Genomic DNA, 19,179 nt, shown 5'->3' on the forward strand with positions numbered 1-19,179 from the left:
GAGCCAAACCGGTTTTGGCAACTGACCTTCCTTTTAACTGACACTGGGGCCACTGCCCTCTCTGAATTCACTGGGACCCTTGTCCCCTCCTCAGTCTCTATAATGGGAGCTGACATATTAGTCTCAGAGTCATTAGCCACCTCACCTCTACACTGCATCTTACTAAATAACCTCTTACCCACTCTTCCTGCCTGACCAGAGTAGTACAAGCATCCCCTCATACAGCCCAGCTGTCCCATATGACAGTCACCTCCCTCAATTTCACTCTCATCCCACAAAGCCACAACATTCCTTAGACTGTAAAGGCCTTATCTCCTCCATGACTGTATCTCTTCTAAACAAGAAATTCTCTCCTTTCTCGGGCTCACTGGGAACTCTCACCTCTTAGTTTCCAATTTTAGTTTTCTCACAAAGCTCCTCTATGACATGACATGGTGAAGGGACTCCTCACTGATCCTTTAAATCCCAAGGCCAGCATTCTCACCCCTTTAATGCTATGAAAACTGCTCTGACCTCAGCAGCTTCTCACACATACACCCCACCTTTCCCAAAGAACAACTTTCTTCACCACAAAACTAGAAAGGCTCACTTAACAGTCCTGCTACTATCAGAAGCTGAACTCATTAACACCCAAATCTTGGCATATTATCTCTAAGGAAAAAAATGTGACAGTTTTAAATCCCAGTGGCTAGAGGCCTGGGAACAGGCTATTGGGCCTACTTCCTCCTCCCTGCATCTTTTCTCTGGCCTCATGTGCCTATACATAGTTTTTCTAAGTCTTTAGCAATTTAAAAGCTTTGGAGCATTACTGGGTTAGATGATAAACATCTAAGTAGTTCAACGAATTTTAAGTTCACCTGAGTTTAGCTTTTGTTACAGAAAAATCTATAAAGTAGATTTGGAGCTGTTAATGTAATGTCTCATACTTTGTGAAAGTATATTTCTTAAAAGTAAGAATGTTCATAAATGTCAGTCTAAGAAATGCTGGCTGTTTAGTTTTAGTTATCAATAGAAAATTAAGGTTTCTAAGAGTTGAGAATTCTAATTAAATTGGAAAAAATTATTTGGTTTTCATAAATAGAAAGTATGAGGCATGGACATGCATTTTAAAGAAAAGATGAATTAAGAATATTTATAAAAGTTATAAGAATATTTGTGAAAGTTGTAAAAAGGTTCATAAAAGTTATAGAAAGTTTATAGGGAAAAATAATAAATAAAAGACTTATACAAAAACTCTTTGAGGCAGCTCAACTTCCCCTAGAGGCCGAAGTCATACACTGCAGAGGTCATCATACCTTAGTATCACTAATAGCCCAGGGCAACAATTATGCTGATACAATTGCAAGTCAGGTAGCAAGGCAGATTGTAAGTGGCCAGTTTATATCTTTAGCCTCTCACACACCTGAATATTCTCCAGCAGGAAGGGTAGACGTTAGCCAGCAGAAATGTGACAAAAAGGGCCATGGTTTCTACTCAATGGTAAATATAGCCTGCCAGAGAAGCAAGCAGATTCAATCTTACATTCCTTACATCAATCCTTCCGTGTAGACCCTAAACCCCTTATAAATCTCCTTATCCCCATCCTTACCTGTTCACATTTGTCTGACAGCAGCTATCACCTGACACACAGCTGTTCTATATCCTGCACCAGTTCCCTAAGGCCTCCTCCTTATCCCACATGTGTCCAGTAAAGAAAAACAAGCATCTCCTAGTCTTTGTAAACATCTTCTGAGATGGCAGACACTGTATTTCAGACACTCCTCAATCACATTATTCCCTGTTTTGGTTTACCTACCAGTATACAATCAGATAATGGACCAGCATTCATAAGTCAAATTACTCAAGCAGTGTATTGAGCCTTAGAAATAAAATGGCACTTACATATATATTCCTTACTGGCCTCAGTCCTCAGGCAAGGTAGAAAAAATGAATTCAATCTTAAAGACTCTTCTATCCAAATTGGCTCAAGAAGTTAAAATGTCTTGGATGGAGACACTACCTTTATCCTATATGAGAATTAGGTCCCTCCCAAGGAGACCACCTTCTATAGCCCTTTTGAAATAATGTATAGTCAAACATTTCTACCTGGCCATGACTTAACAGGTGAGGCAGAACTGATGGGAGATTATTTACTAGCATCACAAACTACCAGCACTATCCTCAGGGACACTGTCAACACTCTCTTATCCTCCCCTAACCCTGGTCACAGGAGCGAAGATAATATTGTTGTCTGCAGTACACCTATGGCGGTTAAGGTTTGTGGTCTTCCTCATTGGATACACCAGACAAAAATTAAGGTAGGCTCCCCTCACCGGGAGCCCCACCTTAGGTGGAGGTCCAAGGTCATCTCACAACCACCCTCCACCTCACTAGAATCCCAGAAAACTTACCCTCCTAGTCATGCTCTGGTACCTCTGGCTACCTATTGCCCTTCTTTTCCTAATCAATCTCATTCTGTCTTATTTTAAGTGTTGTATCAACCTTGTTTAATTCCTGGGGGGACCCTCTTTTGTCCCTGCTGGGACCCCAAGTCACTCTCCCATTAGCCTTCCTGGAAAAATAGCCCCTCTCACATGTCAGCCAAATGACTAATACATTATATGCCCAGGCTTCCACATTCCTACAGATCATTAGTGACAACATTTCCCCACCTGGCACAGACCATCCCATCCAAACAGTGCAAGATATTTTCAAACTCATTACAGACCTCTGGCTCCAGGGGGATTTACAGGATTTCTCTCCAGATCACATCTGTTTACCTTCATAGTGCTTCTAAATCTCGCAGATCTCTTCTATCCATAAAATGGCCCCCCTCCTAGTACTCTTACTTCTCATCACTACTCTTACCTATCCCTCACCAGCATGATCTGGCACAAGAAGTCTATAGCCCAGACCATTAGGACTGTGGGCTATCAAACTCATCAATCCTCCAATATGATGCAATGGATATGTCACAAATAACCTTCCCCTAGCAACACTCTCATACTATGGGGAATCCCAACAGACTTGTTTAACATACTACCAAGTGCCCTTCTCACCAAAAGCCAGGCCTCAAGGAGATCAGTCAGGATAGCATAGAGCAGTCTATATAGTCCAGTCTACAAGCAGCTCTGCCCAAATTAACCTGGCTTTTATCGCTTTTGGGCCTCCTGACACCATTTCTCCTACTCCTTCTTTCTGGACCCTGCATTTTCAGGATAGTTACCAAATTTATACAAACAAGATTATAAGCCCTTGTTAACCAGACACTAGGGCAGTTTGTCCTTACCCAGGTAAAGGAACCCTACAGGCCTATGCCCCAGGAAATGATCTAAATTTACTCCTTAGGCTTCCATAACAGCCCCTCCCACATAAGAAGCAGACAAAGAGAAATGATGACCTCATCCCCTTTCTTTTCTTTTATATATAACCTTTAAGACAGGAATAAGGGTTAAAGAGAATAAAATGGGGCAGAGGAAACTTACTGTGTTTAGCAGATATCTTGCAGAAAGCTTGCAGCCTTGACCTCTGCATAGCCTAGATAACCAGGGACATCTGGTGATGGGAGAAACCAAGGATCGAACTCACCAGTGAAGCTGTGGGTCATCAGAAACTGCCTGCAGCCAGTAGAAGATGATAAAAGCCTTGCCACCCCCTTCAGTGGGGGGCTGACTCCCTTTTCGGACTCAGCCTGTTTGCACCCAGGTGCTTGAAATAAATATTTTTTTGATACATTATGGCCTCATGTCATACATAGGTGTGTGACCCTGGCCCACTTCGAACCTTTCACTAAGGTTGGGATGGATTAATTTAATTAAGTTTCTTTTTATATGAAAACTACCCTGATGTAAATTTTGTGTTTAGTTTTCTCTGTTTTTATTTGTTTGTGTTTTAAATAAGATTTTCATGTACTATTATTATGCTTTAAAAAATAGATTATAATGGAAATACTTTTTCTTGAAAGTACTTCCTGTGCTGTGTTTCACTAGGTCTTCTTAATGTTAAAGCAACTAGATTCTGCTCACAACCATTTAACTTTCTGTATTTACCTGCAAAGTGTTTTGTAACCATGAATAAATTGATAGTGTTTCACAGTAACCAATGATCCTATTTGATCAACTGTTTTAAAGCTCTCAATATGTTTGACCAATATTCACAAATATTCTTTCTCTAACCTGAATGTGTCTTTGAGAATTTTCAGAAGGATCATTTCAAAGTATCTCTCTCAATACCTCTCTCTCTCTCATTCTTTCTCTCTCTAAAAAGGAGAAGTTAAACATACTAGTATCAGGCCTATTAGACATTGTAATATTATATGGTCAAGTAAGTGTAACAACACCTTTCACTGAAACCAGAGAAGTGTTACTGGACAGCCCTCTGAGTCAATGTGAAAGAGCTGTCCCCAATCTCCATCCTTGTTTTCTCCTTGAATTTATATGACAGACCTTGACTCTATTGTGAAAAGCCAATTTATTAAAATAAAGCATGCACATATATTGAAAAGAGCAAAGCAAGTAAGCAAACCTATACATCTGGCTTAGGAAGCACAGAAGGGCTCTCAGCTAATCTGAAGAGCAGCTTGGGTGGGGATCAAGGTGTTATATAGTCTCCTATCAATAGGTTTCAAAATTCCTCTGCTGACTATTTTGGTAAGGTTAATTCTTAAGGACCCTTTTTACTTTGTTGTGGCCTTTCCCAAAATCATGAGAAGCACCTGGCAACTTTATCTTGCCAAGCCTTGAGACTGCTGGCTTCTCAGCTTAGGGAGCAAAATAGCCCTTTTTTCCTTTTTCCTCCTTCCTGCCCTTTTTCTACATTTTTTCATTAGGGAGGGTCTTAACCATTTGCTCTAGAGTGTCCTTCACTGGGGAAGAAAATGACTTGTTAGTTACAACCTGGCTGCAAATTGCCAACATGGTTTGGCCTTGTTTTAACTTTCCTGACTCAGTTTCCCTATCCCTCCTGCCCTGGAATCCTGTAACAGAAGTATAATAATTGTTTTATTTATATGCATATACCATATTATTGTTAGTAAAATAAAATGTCCTACATTTTAACACAATTTCTAAAGAACTGAAATAATGTTTTCATTTGTAACTCTACTTGTTATCTTAAAATGCTGTGTGTTGCAGAGAAAAGCAAATTTCTTTGTTAACTGTGTTATAATGAAATATTTAACTATATCATTTAAAGTCTTTATCATTCACAGAGAGTCATTGTCTTATTCTGTTGTTTTGGGCAAGTATGTTTCACTTCAGAGAGATTCATGGAGAGGACTCTGACACTTCATCTGCCAAATACAGGTTACTGATACATTTTTAGATCAGAACATTAAACTGGATGAGGATTTACAGAACTAAAGAAAAACCAGATTCACAAAATTGCTATCAAAAAGGCCAATATTAATAAGAATTAATAAATGGGACTGTATGAGCATAGAAGGATAATTATAATTTTTCATGTTGTCTATTAATATTTACCTCATCCAAAATGAGTGCCTGACTAGTATACCAGGGCAGATTCTTTGTTTTGGAACGAGCAGGTTGTCTCTACCTCTATGCCAGATTTCCTAGCTTATCAGCAGCATCTTTACTAAACCTCCTTCCCTCCACTCGTCTCTCCCATATCTCTTTACCCTTCAGCATCTTTCTCCGCTGACAGTGGTTTACAAGGATGATCTTACAAAGGTTTCCAGTGCTGTAGTTCTTCCATCACCTGCTGTGGAATCTAATTGCAGCACCAGGCACCAGTTCTCCATTCAATGGACTTTGTCTGCAGAGCTGGAATGCATACCAGATTTACCATGTCCACATCTATGAGCAGTTGCATCAACAATGCTGGGGGCCTGAGATGCGTGCTAGCATAGAGGGGCACTGGGTGTGGCTAAGGGTGGGTGGAGGGTGGGGGTGATAGCCAGAACAGGTGAGGTAGTTTGCAACAGCTCTGCTCATGGAGTTCCCACAATTCCCAAGTGTGCAACTATGTAGAGTGGACTCTACCTAACTTTTCCCCGACAGCAGAAGGATGAAGCTCTAGGCCCAGGAGAGGAAGACTGCTAAATCTTACACTGATTTAATCCTTCTCAGCTTTTCATCTTTGACATTTAAGGGACAGACAATAAACTACACATAATTAATATATGATAAACTGTACATATTCAAAGTGTACATTTGTATAAGTTTTAAGAAATGTGTTTATCTATGAAACAGTAACCACAATTATGAAAATTCACTTGACCTACTTTTTTCATCTTCCATGTTGTACCATATCACTGAGGAGACAGAAGGAAGCTAGATAGTCAGTGTCAGGACCATCGGGGAGGAAGTAAAACTGGGCAACCCAGCTGGTAGGAGTTGCTAAGGCAACCCATCTGGGCAGGAAAAGAAGGGCACATGCAGAAGACCTGAGCTCTAAAATGTGTAGATGTTGTTAAGACAGGCAGCTTGTGATAACCAATCACAAAGCAGTGAGGTGTAGAGCCAATCCCAGAATGTTACTAAGGCAAAATTCTTTAAAATAACCTATCAGAAGCCAGCAAAGCATTTATTTATCCCTACACAAAGAAGCACACTCCTATTTTCTTTCCTCTCTCTGACACACTGGGTCCCAGATTGGAGAGGGTGCAGGCTGGGCTGAGGGACACCCCCACCCCCACATGAATTTTGTGCACCGGGCCTCCAGTATTTGCATAAAAAGTACATAGGATCAAATTTAACCAAGGATGTACTTGAAGAAGAAAGAAATTGAAGAAGATACAAATAAATGGGAGCAGATACCATGCACATAGATACAAAGAATTAACATCATTAAATATCCACACTATCCAAATAAAACCAGACAACCAATGGGTCCAGGCTGGCTGTCACTATTTGAGCCAAATAAGCAGAAATAGGGTTGAATAATATATGAGTGTTTATTCCAATAATGCTGATAGTATAGGAGAGCAGCAGATTATCCACAAAAATCTGCTTTGAATCCCTCCCTGACTCCATAAGTGCTTATATAGGGTACAAGGACAAAAATTACATGGGGAAGTGGGCAAAAGGGATAAGAATGGGTATAATGTTATAAATTACAGGCAATATGGGCAATGTGGGCTGGGGGTTTTCAAAAGGCAGGGGGCATCAGTGACTCCATTGTTTCCTTTCCTCAGCAAAGTTGTTCACCTTTCCATGGTAATATTCAGCTTCCGAGGGTGGAAAGCAATTCCAGGTGAGCTCCCATATGACTCCAGCCAGATTAGAATGTGCCTTCTTTAATAAGAACCAATCACAGTTAACAGAGCATGATTAATACTTCTCATAATTATTTCTTATGACTAATATCTAGTCCGAAATAGTCTATGTCTGCTCTTAACACAAAAACAAACTACAGAAAATACCCTATGAAAATACCAATGGCATATTTCACAAAACTACAACAAATAATTTTTTAAAAAATGGAATCACAAAAGACTCAAATAGGCTCAAATATGAAACTACCTACAAGGATATAATAAAATAGCATGATCCTGGCATCAAAATAAACATATAGATTAAAGGAATTTAATAGAGAGCCCCGAAATAAACCCAGGCCTTTATAGTCAATTAATATTTTGACCAAAGAGGCAAGAACCTATAATAGAGTAAGATAGTCTAATCAATAAATGGTGCGGAGAAAATTGAACAAATGCTTGCAAAAAAAAAAAAATGAAGAAGCAGCAGCAGAAAAAGAAACTAGAATGCCTTCTTACACTATAAACAAAAAGAAGCTAAAATAAAGACTTAAATGTAAGACTCTAAACTATAAACTTCCTAGAAGAAGACATAGGAAGTAAAATACTGGACATTTATCTGAGTAATATTTTTTTCCGTATATCTCCTCAGGCAAGGCAAAATTTAAAAATAAACAAATGGGACTACATCAAATGAAAATGTTTTTGCACAGCATAGGAAACCATCAAACAAAACAAAAAGCAACAAACTGCTGAATGAAAGAAGATATTCACAGATAAGAAGTTAATTCCAAAATTTATAAATAACTCATATAACTCAACACCAAAAAAGGCCCAAACAATCTAATTTAGGCAGAGGACCTAAATAGACACCTCTCCAAAGAGGACACATACACATATATATATGCAAAGCGACCAGAACAATGGAATGACCAGAATGACGGGAACAACTGGTCACTATGACAGGCACTATGATGGCCAACTGGCCTGATCAGGGCCCTGATTCGGCTACCCTGCAACCTCCCATGCCCCTCCCCCCACACTGGCCTGGCTCTTGATCGCCTACCCCAACCCCAATAAAGGCTGGCCAGCCAACCTCCCGTGTCCCCTTTACCCCCCAGCAATTGACCCCCATTGGGGCAGGCTGGTCGGAACCCATCCATGGATGAATTCATGCACTGGGCGTCTAGTCCATAGATATAAAAGCCTAAGCCACCATTAGGACCAGTTGACTGAATGAGTATGATGCTCACTGATAAAAAGTTAAGGTAAGCTCAACTCAGGAGCTGCCCCCTGGCGGTCATTGCGCTCCCACAGCCAACCTCCCTGGGCCAGCCAACCCCCTATGGTCCCTCTCTTGTGGCTGGCTGGGTCCCAATCAGCCCCAATCAGGACTGAATGAGATGGCCTCAATCTGCCTGATGGCTGGCCAGGCCGAGGAACCCCACCCATGCACGAATTCATGCACCGGTACTCTAGTAGACATATGAAAAGATATTCAGTCACTAATTATAGGGTAAAGCAAATTAGAACCACCATGAGATATTGCTTCACATCTGTCAGAATGGCTATCATCCATAAATCAAAAAACACATGTTGCTGAAGCAGACTCAAGCATCGAGAGTGGGCTGTGTTAGGGGATTGGGTGAAGAGGTGAAGGGAATAAGAAGTACAAATTGAGGCCCCAGCTCTCTCACTTGCTCTCCAGCCTGTCATGAGCACCCGGCTAGAGTGGGAGGCAGCACCACTCCTGGCTGCTGGGAGGGCCCTGAAGGTGACTTTCTGCAAATGTGCCTCTGCCAGCTTTTCGTGGCCACCTTGGGTCACTGTGCAGTTCCAGTGCCAGACCGGCCTTCGCAGGAGGCTGGGTCCGCTTCCTGCCTCAGAACCAGGAGTACATGCAGGAGAGAGAATGAGCCAGAGGTGCATCTGTTTGTCGGGAGATGTTGTGGTACCCTGGGAGCTATTCTTACAATGCCCATTGGAAATTGTAAAAACATGGCTACAGTCACTTTCTCTGATGCTTTATATCTCTGAAGTTCAGCTTAACTCCATGCCTGGATCCAGTATCAACCGAGTAATGTCTCCTGGATGGCTCCATTGCCTAAAGGTGATCTTGGAGAAAGAAAGGCCTTGTTTTATGTTTAGAAGATTAGGCCCCAATTTAGTGGGAGTGGCTCCTCCAGAGCAATATATTTCATGCTTATTCAAACTGCAAGAAAAAAGTTGAATGGTGTATTTGATCTTGATTCTACCCAGGTACACATGATTTCAGCTGCAATGACAGGCATTTACTGTACATTTCCCCTGAGAAAAAACTAAGATCATGTCATCTCAGGCTTTGCATCTGCAGGTCACTTCCTGTAGAAATATGGACTAACTTAAACCTCGTTTTACCTCAATTACTGCAACCAACTCCATTTGGCTTGTAAAGACTCGATTACAACTTGATGCAAGAAACCGTGGGGAAAAGGAAATGGGTGCTTTTGAATGATTTTGTAATGTGTATCAGAGAGACTTAGAGGATTTTATAGAGGTATGTCTGCTTCATATGCTGGAATCTCAGAGACTGTTATCCATTTTGTAATTTATGAAAGTATTAAGCAAAAATCATTGGAATATAAGATTGCTTCAACGATGGAAAATGATGAAGAGTCTGTAAAAGAAGCATCACATTTTGTGGGAATGATGCTGGCTGCTGACACCTCAAAAATTTGTGCCACAGGTATAGCATATCCACACAAAGTTGTAAGAACAAGACTATGTAAAGAGGGAACAAAATACAGATCTTTTATTCAGATACTATCTTTGATTGTTTAAGAAGAAGGTTAAGGTCTCTTTACCTTATAGATTCCTAACATAGCCATTATGATGGCCATCTATGAATTGGTGGTTTACCTACTCAATGGATAGCAACATCAGGCCCATAAATATAAAGAGGAAAGAGCAAAAGATTACAGTGGAATATGGGGTATTGAACCAGCATGGTGGACAGACGAAAAATAGTTTGGAAGTATGTAACTATATGTAAGTGGAAGTCTGGTTTTCAGAATTCAAATAATTATAACCACATTACTTGACCTTTTCAGTAATGTGAATAAAACCAGGACTGCCATTAAGAAAAAAAGTTTAGAAGCACTCCTTCCTCAAAATTGCCATTTTTCTCTACCATGTCCATGGGACACAGCTGCATTTTGATTATTTGTGGCAGACAAAGTTCAGTGTTTATTCCATAAATATTATTCCAGTCTTCTAAACAAAGCCATCCCTAGTTATATACTACTAGAGGCCTGGTACATGAAATTCATGCATTGGTAGGGTCCCTAGGCCTGACTGGTGATCAGGGCTGATCAGCTTCTAGCTGGGGCCTTCCTTTAGGCTTCCTGCCAGGCCCTCCCTTCCCGGGCTGCCGGCTGGAGCCTTCCTTCATTCTGCACCATCCCCTGGTGGTCAGTGCACCTCATAGTGAGAAATTGGTCTCCGGTCAAACTCCCATGAGAACAATTGCATATTAGGCTTTTATATATATAGACTAGAGGCCTGGTGCACAGAATTTGTGCATGGGGAGGGGGCCCTCAGCCTGGCCTGCTCCCTCTCCAATCTGGGACCTCTCTCATAATCCAGGACCACTGGCTCCTAACTGCTCACCTGTCTGCCTGCCTGATCACCCCTAACCACTCTGTCTGCCAGCCTGATCGCCCTTAACTATATCCTTTCTGGCCTGATCGCCCTTAACTGTTCCCCCCAACTGGACTGCTCATCCCCAACTGCCCCCCTGCCAGCCTGATCACCCCCAACACACCCCCTGCCAGCCTGCTCACCCCCAAGTACTCCCCCCACTGGCCTGTTCGCCCCCAACTGCACCCCCTGATGGCCTTATCACTCCCAACTGCCCCCACCCCCCTCCATGCTGGCCTTATTACCTCCGACTGCTCTCCCCTGCCAGCCTGATCACCCCTAACCACCTCTGCCTCAGCCCTGCCACCATGATTTGTCCGAGAATGATGTCCAGAAGGTCTCCAGGTCTAATTAGCATATTACCCTTTTATTAATATAGATTCTATAAACTATCCAAAGATTGTATTAGCTAAATTTCTAACTTTTGGCTGCTGTGTAATTCTTATAAAATAACTAGTGTTCCGGTGCACAAAATTCATGCACAGAGCAGGGGGGGATTCCCTCAGCCCAGCCTGTACCCTCTCCAATAGGGCCTAAACTGGCAGTCAGACATCCCTCTCATAATCTGGGACTGCTGGTTCCTAACCACTCACCTGCTTGCCTGCCTGACTGCTCCTAATTGCCTCTGCCTGCCTGATAACCCTCAATGGCCCTCCCCTCCTGGCCTGATCTCACTCCTAACTGCTCTCCCCTGCTGGCCTGATCACTCCTAACTGTCTCTGCCTACCTGATTGTTCCTAACTGCCTTCCCCTGCTTGCCTGATCTTGCCCCCAACTGCCCTCCCCTGTCAGCCTGATCTTGCCCCCTACTGCTCTCCCCTGCCAGCCTGATCACCCCTAACTGCCCTCCCCTGCCAGTCAATTTGGTTCTGATTGGTTGGTTTCTATGCCAGTCAGTGTCAAAAGCTCTGCCTCCTAGGCAGCCACTGGCTCCTCACAGTTCATCCAGATTTGGTTCTGATTCACCCAGTTTCTATGCCAGTCAGCATCTCTGAGCCTATCTCCAGGGTGATCAGAGAGGGGAGGCTGATCAGCAGCCCCAGGTGAAGCCAGGAGAGAAAGAGAGAGGCAATAGCTGATCAACAGCTGCCTTGGAGGCTGAGGATCAGACTCTGCCTCTTTCTTTGGGCTTCTCTCTGGGCCTTATCCACCTTGCCCCCACCACCTGCCTGGGCAGTCAGTGCTGGGTTGCTGCACCCGCACCTGTGGCAGTTAGTGCTGGGTCGCCATGGCAACCCAGCACTGACTGCAGGACTGACTTCTGGTGTTCGGTTGAGCCTTCGGTCAGTCATTATGGACCCTGGGTTTTTATATAGGATAGGAATAGTGAGATACTATAATTTTTAAATTAGTCTTGAAATCTATATCATTAAAATATTTTGGTTCTCACTGCTGCAGCAGGGGTGTGCTGTTTAGCATAATATGGACACTTAAGTTGTTTATTTACATATCAAACTCAAATGGTACTAGTTTGGGACAAAATAAAGCAGTAAAAATGTTGATATTTAGGCCATTTCATACTTGAACATATACACTTGTCTTTTCTAACTGTATGCTACATGAATGAGTGCAATTGTCTTTTCAGTGATTTATTGGTTTTGATTTGAATTACCACATATTATACTGCTGGAAGCCAATCATTGTTTTAATAATAGAGAGCTGTGGACAGGGAATTCGGAAGGCTGGTCAACCTTAACTGCTCTAAAGGGTCAGAGCTAATTACTAGATATTGGTAGTTGAAGAAGCCCCCACCTGATAGTCCTAAATTCACTGATTGGCTTTTATTGGAGTTTCCTGCCTAGGAGATATGGGTGTATCCTATAATTTTAATCTTAATAAAAGAGATGGAAAAGCCAGAGTGAGTAGTAGTCCTCCCACTAGAGTTGGACTACCACCTAGCCCCCATTTCCCAAATTAAATATTTTCTAAGTCTCTTTTCATTTGTGTGTGGTCTTCTCCAGAACTCGAACCCTGAACCGGAACCCTGAATCACGCTGGACGTGAAAGGGGCTTCCACATTATGCTTAAGCATCATTTTCGTAAAGTGGAAAAAAAATTACTACTTCTGGGTCTTTTTTAATTTGCTTTCATATTAAGGATTTGAACCTTTGAATTTTTTTCCAGAAGATCTATATAAATTGCATTTATGTCATAGAGGAAATTGTAATTTTTAGCTTTGTCCCTACAATTTTTTAAAAAAATTTTAAGGCGACATAAATACCTTGGGTCTGCTATCTGATTGAGTAGGTAAATGATCCTAATTGATATAGGATCATTTTGTCAATGAACGAACTGTTTTTGCAAAGAAATTAAATCTATCCTAATTTCTTGAATGGTAAGTCATAGAAAGATTCAAGTTAATTCAGATTAAGTGTGCTAATAGGATATAGCTTTTACATTTTGCTGTTTAGTTCAACTGCACCCTTTAATATTTTAAATTTTTATATGTATGACCCTTAGGAAGATGTTGGCTGTAATTCCATTGAGAGACTTTAGCTTACAGTTTTTGGTGTAATGGTGTATGAAAACTTCTACAGTTAACCTCTGATACACATGAACTGTAAATTTGTGCAGTCACTTTGCCTTAAGAATGACTGTGAAGCACTTAAGAATGACTGTGCTCTTTCAGCTGGGAGGTAGTAAAGGGTGAGAATTCCATGTTAAATTTTTTTTTAATAAAACATTGGTCATGTGTTAGGCAGAAACAATGTTCATAACATTTTTTCTGGGCTTTAGGTATGTTGTTTTGGAGATCTTTAATGTAAATGGTTAAGTATTCTATGTACACTGTAGTGACCTAACATAGAAAATTGTACCATTTCATTGCAAGCTTTCTCTACTGTCACCAAGGAAACACAGTGCCTTCTTAAATTCCTTCACCTTCTTAACTTCCTTGTAGTCAACAGTAACTGGATGTTTTGATTAAAACATTCCAATCTATTTGGAGACCAAAGGCAAATTCAGTTTCATTACCTTTGGAATTATTTTTAACTTCAAATTTCAGCATTGACATTTATAGAGGAACAACACCTCCCCCCAAAAAAAAAACAACACACCCCACAAACAAACAAACAAATAAAAACAACAACACCAAACTCACAAAAAACGGGTTTCTAATTTAAACCTGTAGAGAAAGTCTCCATCTATAGTGTTTGCCTTTACTCCTAATATAGTGCCATTTGCTTTGTGAAGATTCGTAAATATTAGTTGTAGTGAATGTAGGACAAATACTCCCCTGTAGCTTAATGATCTCAGTACCCCACAAATGCTAAGAATGATGTGAAAACCAAAAGCTAAGAAACATCTTATTATTTAGTTGTAACAAATTTATAACAAGTGTTATCTCTTGCTTCAAGGATGAACATGTATTCTATTTCTGTTTGTATTTAGCAAGTAAAACTTACATTGACCATTAGTGCATTATATTTAGCTTTTAAAAGTGATTTTTATGTATGTACTGGAAGGAAAAGATCTTAGATTTAGGCTTTGTTTCTTTGTGCAACAACTGGAAAAAAGCAATCAATGTTGTTTATTTTAATTCTTTTTTACACACCAAAGCACAGTCTGCTGTAGTTTATGTATGACAGAGATAATTAAAAAAAACACTTAAAATTATTTATAAAACTTATCTCTAAAAGAAACAAAAACAGGTATAAATTGATAGTTATAAAACAGTCACAGGATGTAGAGTACAACATAGTCAATAACATTTAATAACTGTGGTAGTGCCAGGTGAATCTTGGAAACATCAGGGGAAACAATATTGATTGTCTAACCAGTATGCTATACACCTGAAATTAATACAAAATAACATTTAATGTAAACTGTAACTTAACAATAAAAAAATTAAAATTTTGATACCTGCTATAACATGGATGAAACTAGAAGACAGTGCAATTTACCCTTGAACAGTGCAGTATGGGCACCAATACCCCTCACAGTAAAAATCTACATATAATTTGACTCCCCCAAAACAGTGGTAATAGCCTATTATTGACTGGAAGCCTTACCAGTAAAACAAATAGTAAATTAGGACATCAAGTGGTATTACATGCTATATTTATGTAATAAAGTAAAATAGAGAAAAGAACATGTAAATAAAATCAGAAAGAAGAAAAATACATTTACAGTACTGTACATATTAAAATAAAGTTGTATATAAGCAGATCTATGCAAGTCAAACCCATGTTGTTCAAGGGTCAATGTATACTAGGTGAAATAAGCCAGACACAAAAAATATTTATTATATGATTTTACTTATAATGAGGTTCATAGAATAGTCAAATTTATATAGAGAGAAAGTAGTGCTTACCACAAGCTAGAGTTTGGGAAGGTAAGTGGAAATAAAGAATTTCTGTTTTAGAAAAGGTGGGGGGACAACTCTAATACTTTATTTTTTATTGTTTAAAGTATTACATTGTTCTCCTTTTCCCCCATTGACACCTCCCAGCCTCTCCCACCTGCCCCAGTGTCAATATCCATTAGTTATGCTAATATACATGCATACTAGTTCTTTGGTTGGTCTCTTACCACCCCCCTCCACCCCCCCCCCACCCACACACACACCTTTCCTGTAAGATTGGACGGTCTGTTTGGTTGTTTGATGTTTCTCTGTCTGGATCTATTTTTGTTCATCAGTTTGCTTGTTCATTATATTCCACAAATGAGTGAGATCGTGTGATACTTATCTTTCTCCGACTGGCTTATTTCACTTTCACATAATGCTCTCCAGTTCCCTCGATGTTGTTGCAAATGGTTGAAGTTCCTTCTTTTTTACCACAACATAGTATTCCATTGTGTAGATGTATCACAGTTTTTTAATCCACTCATCTGTTGATGGGCACTTAGGCTGTTTCCAAGTCTTAACTATGTAAATTGTGCTGCTATGAATATAGGGGTGCATATATCCTTTCTGATTGGTGTTTCTGATTTCTTGGGATATATTCCTAGAAATGGGATCACTGTGTCAAATGGGAGTTCCATTTTTAATTTTTTTGGGAAACTCCATACTGTTCTCCACAGTGGCTGCACCAGTCTGCATTCCACTCAGCAGTGCATGAGGGTTCCTTTTTCTCCACATCCTCCCCAGAACTTGTTGTTTGTTGATTTGTTGATGATAGCCATTCTGACATGTGTGAGGTGGTACCTCATTGTCCTTTTGATTTGCATCTCTCAGATGATTAGTGACTATGAGCATATTTTCATACATCTCTTGGCCTTCTGTATCTTCTCTTTCAAAAAGTGTCTATTTAGGTCATTTGCCCATTTTTTGATTAAATTGCTTGTCTTCCTTTTGTTGAGTTGCATGAGTTCTCTGTAAATTTCGTAGATTAAACCATTATCAGAGATAACATTGACAAATATGTTCTCCCATGCAGTGGACTTTCTTGTTGTTTTGTTTATGGTTTCTTTTGCTCTGCAGAAGCCTTATATTTTGATGTGGCCCTATTTATTTATTCTCTCCTTAGTTTCCATTGCCCTAGGAGCTATATCTTTATAGATATTACTATGACATATGTCTGATATTTTGCTGCCTCTGGATTCTTCTAAGATTTTTATGATTTCCATCTTATGTTTAAGTCCTTTATCCATTTTGAGTTTACTTTTGTGTATGGAGTAAGTTGGTGGTCTAGTTTCATTTTTTTGCATGTACCTGACCAAGTTTCCCAACACCATTTATTGAAGAGACTGTATTGACTCCACTGTATACTCTTGCCTCCTTTGTCAAATATTGATTGAACATATTGACTTGGGTGGATTTCTGGGTTCTCTGTTTTGTTCCATTGGCCTATATGTCTGTTCTTATGCCAGTACCAAGTATGGCTTGGTAATATAGCTTGAGAACTATGGCTTTGTAATATAGCTTGATATCTGGTATTGTGCTCCCTCCAACTTTGTTCTTCTTTCTCAGAATTGGTGCAGCTATTCATGTCTTTTTTTTATTCCATATGAATTTTTGGAGAGTTTGTTCTAGGTTTGTGAAATATGCCATTGGTATTTTAATGGGGATTGCATTGAATCTATAAATTGCTTTGGGTAGTAAGGACATTTTAATGATGTTTATTCTACCTATCCATGAGCACGGTATAGTCTTTCATTTGTTTATGTCTTTCTCTATTCCTTTTTTCAATGTCCTGTAGTTTTCCCAGTACAAGTCTTTTACCTTCTTAGTTTATCCCTAGATATCTTACTATTATTATTATTATTATTATTATTATTATTATTATTATTTTTAGTAAATGGGATTTTTCTTACTTTAGTTTCTTTTCCTGTGAGTTCATTATTGGTATATATATATATAAAAGCATAGATTTCTGGGTGTTAATTTGGTATTCTCCTACATTGCTGAATTCATTTATTAAGTCTAGTAGATTTTTGATGGAGTCTTTAGGATTTTCTATGTACAATATCATGTCATTTGTGATTAATGACAGTTTTACTTCTTCTTTTCCAATTTGGATGCCTTTTATTTCTTCTTCTTGTCTGATCACTATGACTTACACTTGTACTATGTCATACAGAAGTGGTGAACGTGGGCATCCCTGTCTTGTTCCTGTTCTTAGGGGAAATGGTTTTAGCTTCTGTCCATTGAGTATGATGTTGGCTGTAGGTTTGTCATATAAAGCTTTTATTATAATTGAGCTATGATTCCACTATTGCCACTTTGCTGAGAGTTTTTATAAAGAAAGGGTGTTGGATTTTGTCAAATGCTTTTTCTGCATCAATTGGTATGAATATGTAATTTTTGTCTCTCAATTTATGTTTTTTTAAATTTTTTTTCTTTATTGATTAAGGTATTACATATGTGTCCTTATCCCCTATTGCCCATCCCCCAACCCTCTGCTCATGGCGTGGTGTCTGTGTCCATTGGTTAGGCTTATATGCATGCATACAAGTTCTTTGGTTGCTCTCCCCCTTACCCCCACCCTCCCCTACCTTCCTTCTGAGGTTTGAGCATCTGATTGATGCTTCTCTGTCTCTGGATCTGTTTTTGTTCATCAATTTATGTTGTTCATTATAATTTGTTTATGTGATGTATCACTTTTATTGATTTGCAGATATTGTACCAGTCTTGCGTCCCAGGAATAAATCCCACTTGGTCGCATTATATGATCTTTATAATGTAACTAGAATCCTGGTGCATAAAATTCATGTGGTGGGGGTCCCCTCAGCCCAGCCTGCACCCTTTCCAATCTGGGACCCCTTGGGGTATGTCTAACTGCTGGTTTGGGCCTGGGCATCCTTCTCACAATCCTGGACCACTGGCTGCTAACAGCTCACCTGCCTGCTGGCCTGATCACCCCTCACTGTCCCCCTGCTAGCCTGATTGCTCCCAACTGCCGCCCCCCCCCCCGCCAGCCTAGTCGCCCATAATTGCTCCCCCCACCTGGCCTGGTGACCCTTTACTGGCCCCTGCTGGCCTGGTCATTCCTAACTGCCCCCCCTGCCAGCCTGGTCACCCCTAACTGCCCCCTCCCCACCGGCCTGGTCACCTTTCACTGTCCCTCTTGCTGGCCTGGTTGCCCCACGCACCCTGCTGTTCAGCCACTTGGTCGTCCCTCACTGCCTCCCCTACCGGCCTGGTCTCCCCACGCAGCCTGCTGTTCGGTCATCTGTCCAGTTGTTTCAGTCATGAGGTCCCCTGCCTTTTATATATTAGGATGCTGGATCCGATTTGGTAGGATTTTGTTCAGGATTTTAGCATCTAAGTTCATCAGGGATATTGGCCTGTAATTCCCTTTCTTTGTGGTATCTTTTCTGGTCTTGGGATCATGGTAATGTTTGCTTCATAGAAAGAGCTTGGATTTTTTGAAATAGTTGGAGAAGGATAAGTTTTAGTTCTTCTTTGAATATTTGAGACAGCTCCCCTGTGAAGCCATCCAGACTAGGCATTGCTGGAAGTTCCTTGATCACTGCTTTAATTTCATTGGTAGTTATCAGCCTATTCAGGTTTTTTTATTCTTCCTGATTGAGTTTGGAAGCTTGTATTTTATAAAAATATGTCTATTTTGTCTAGGTTGTCCAGTTTTTTGGCATGTTTATAGTATTTTCTTTTCCTTTTTTTTTTTTTTTTTTTTTTTTTTTTTACAATCCTTTGTATTTCTGTGGGTCAATTGCTATTTCACCTCTTTCATTTCTGATTTTGTTAATTTGCGTCCTCTCTCTTCCTTTCTTAGTGAGCCTGGCTAAAGGTTCATCAATCTTGTTTATCCTTTCAAAGAACCAGCTCTTGGTTTTATTGATGTTTTGTATTTTTTTTGTCTCTGTCATTTATTTCTCCTGTGATATTTATTATTAGAGGCCCAGTA

General features: G+C 40.1%; 1 pseudogene across 1 annotated transcript; it reads left to right on the forward strand.

Annotated features, from left to right (window-relative positions):
- The first annotated feature begins 8,980 nt into the window (after nucleotides 1-8,980).
- LOC307096496 (solute carrier family 25 member 36-like) lies at nucleotides 8,981-10,105 on the forward strand (annotated as a pseudogene). The gene is made up of 2 exons: nucleotides 8,981-9,488; nucleotides 9,580-10,105. The product of its transcript is annotated as a solute carrier family 25 member 36-like (transcript).
- The last annotated feature ends 9,074 nt before the right edge of the window (nucleotides 10,106-19,179 follow it).

The sequence above is a fragment of the Cnephaeus nilssonii genome (genome assembly GCF_951640355.1).
Source record: "Cnephaeus nilssonii genome assembly, chromosome: Y".
Taxonomy (NCBI): domain Eukaryota; kingdom Metazoa; phylum Chordata; class Mammalia; order Chiroptera; family Vespertilionidae; genus Cnephaeus; species Cnephaeus nilssonii.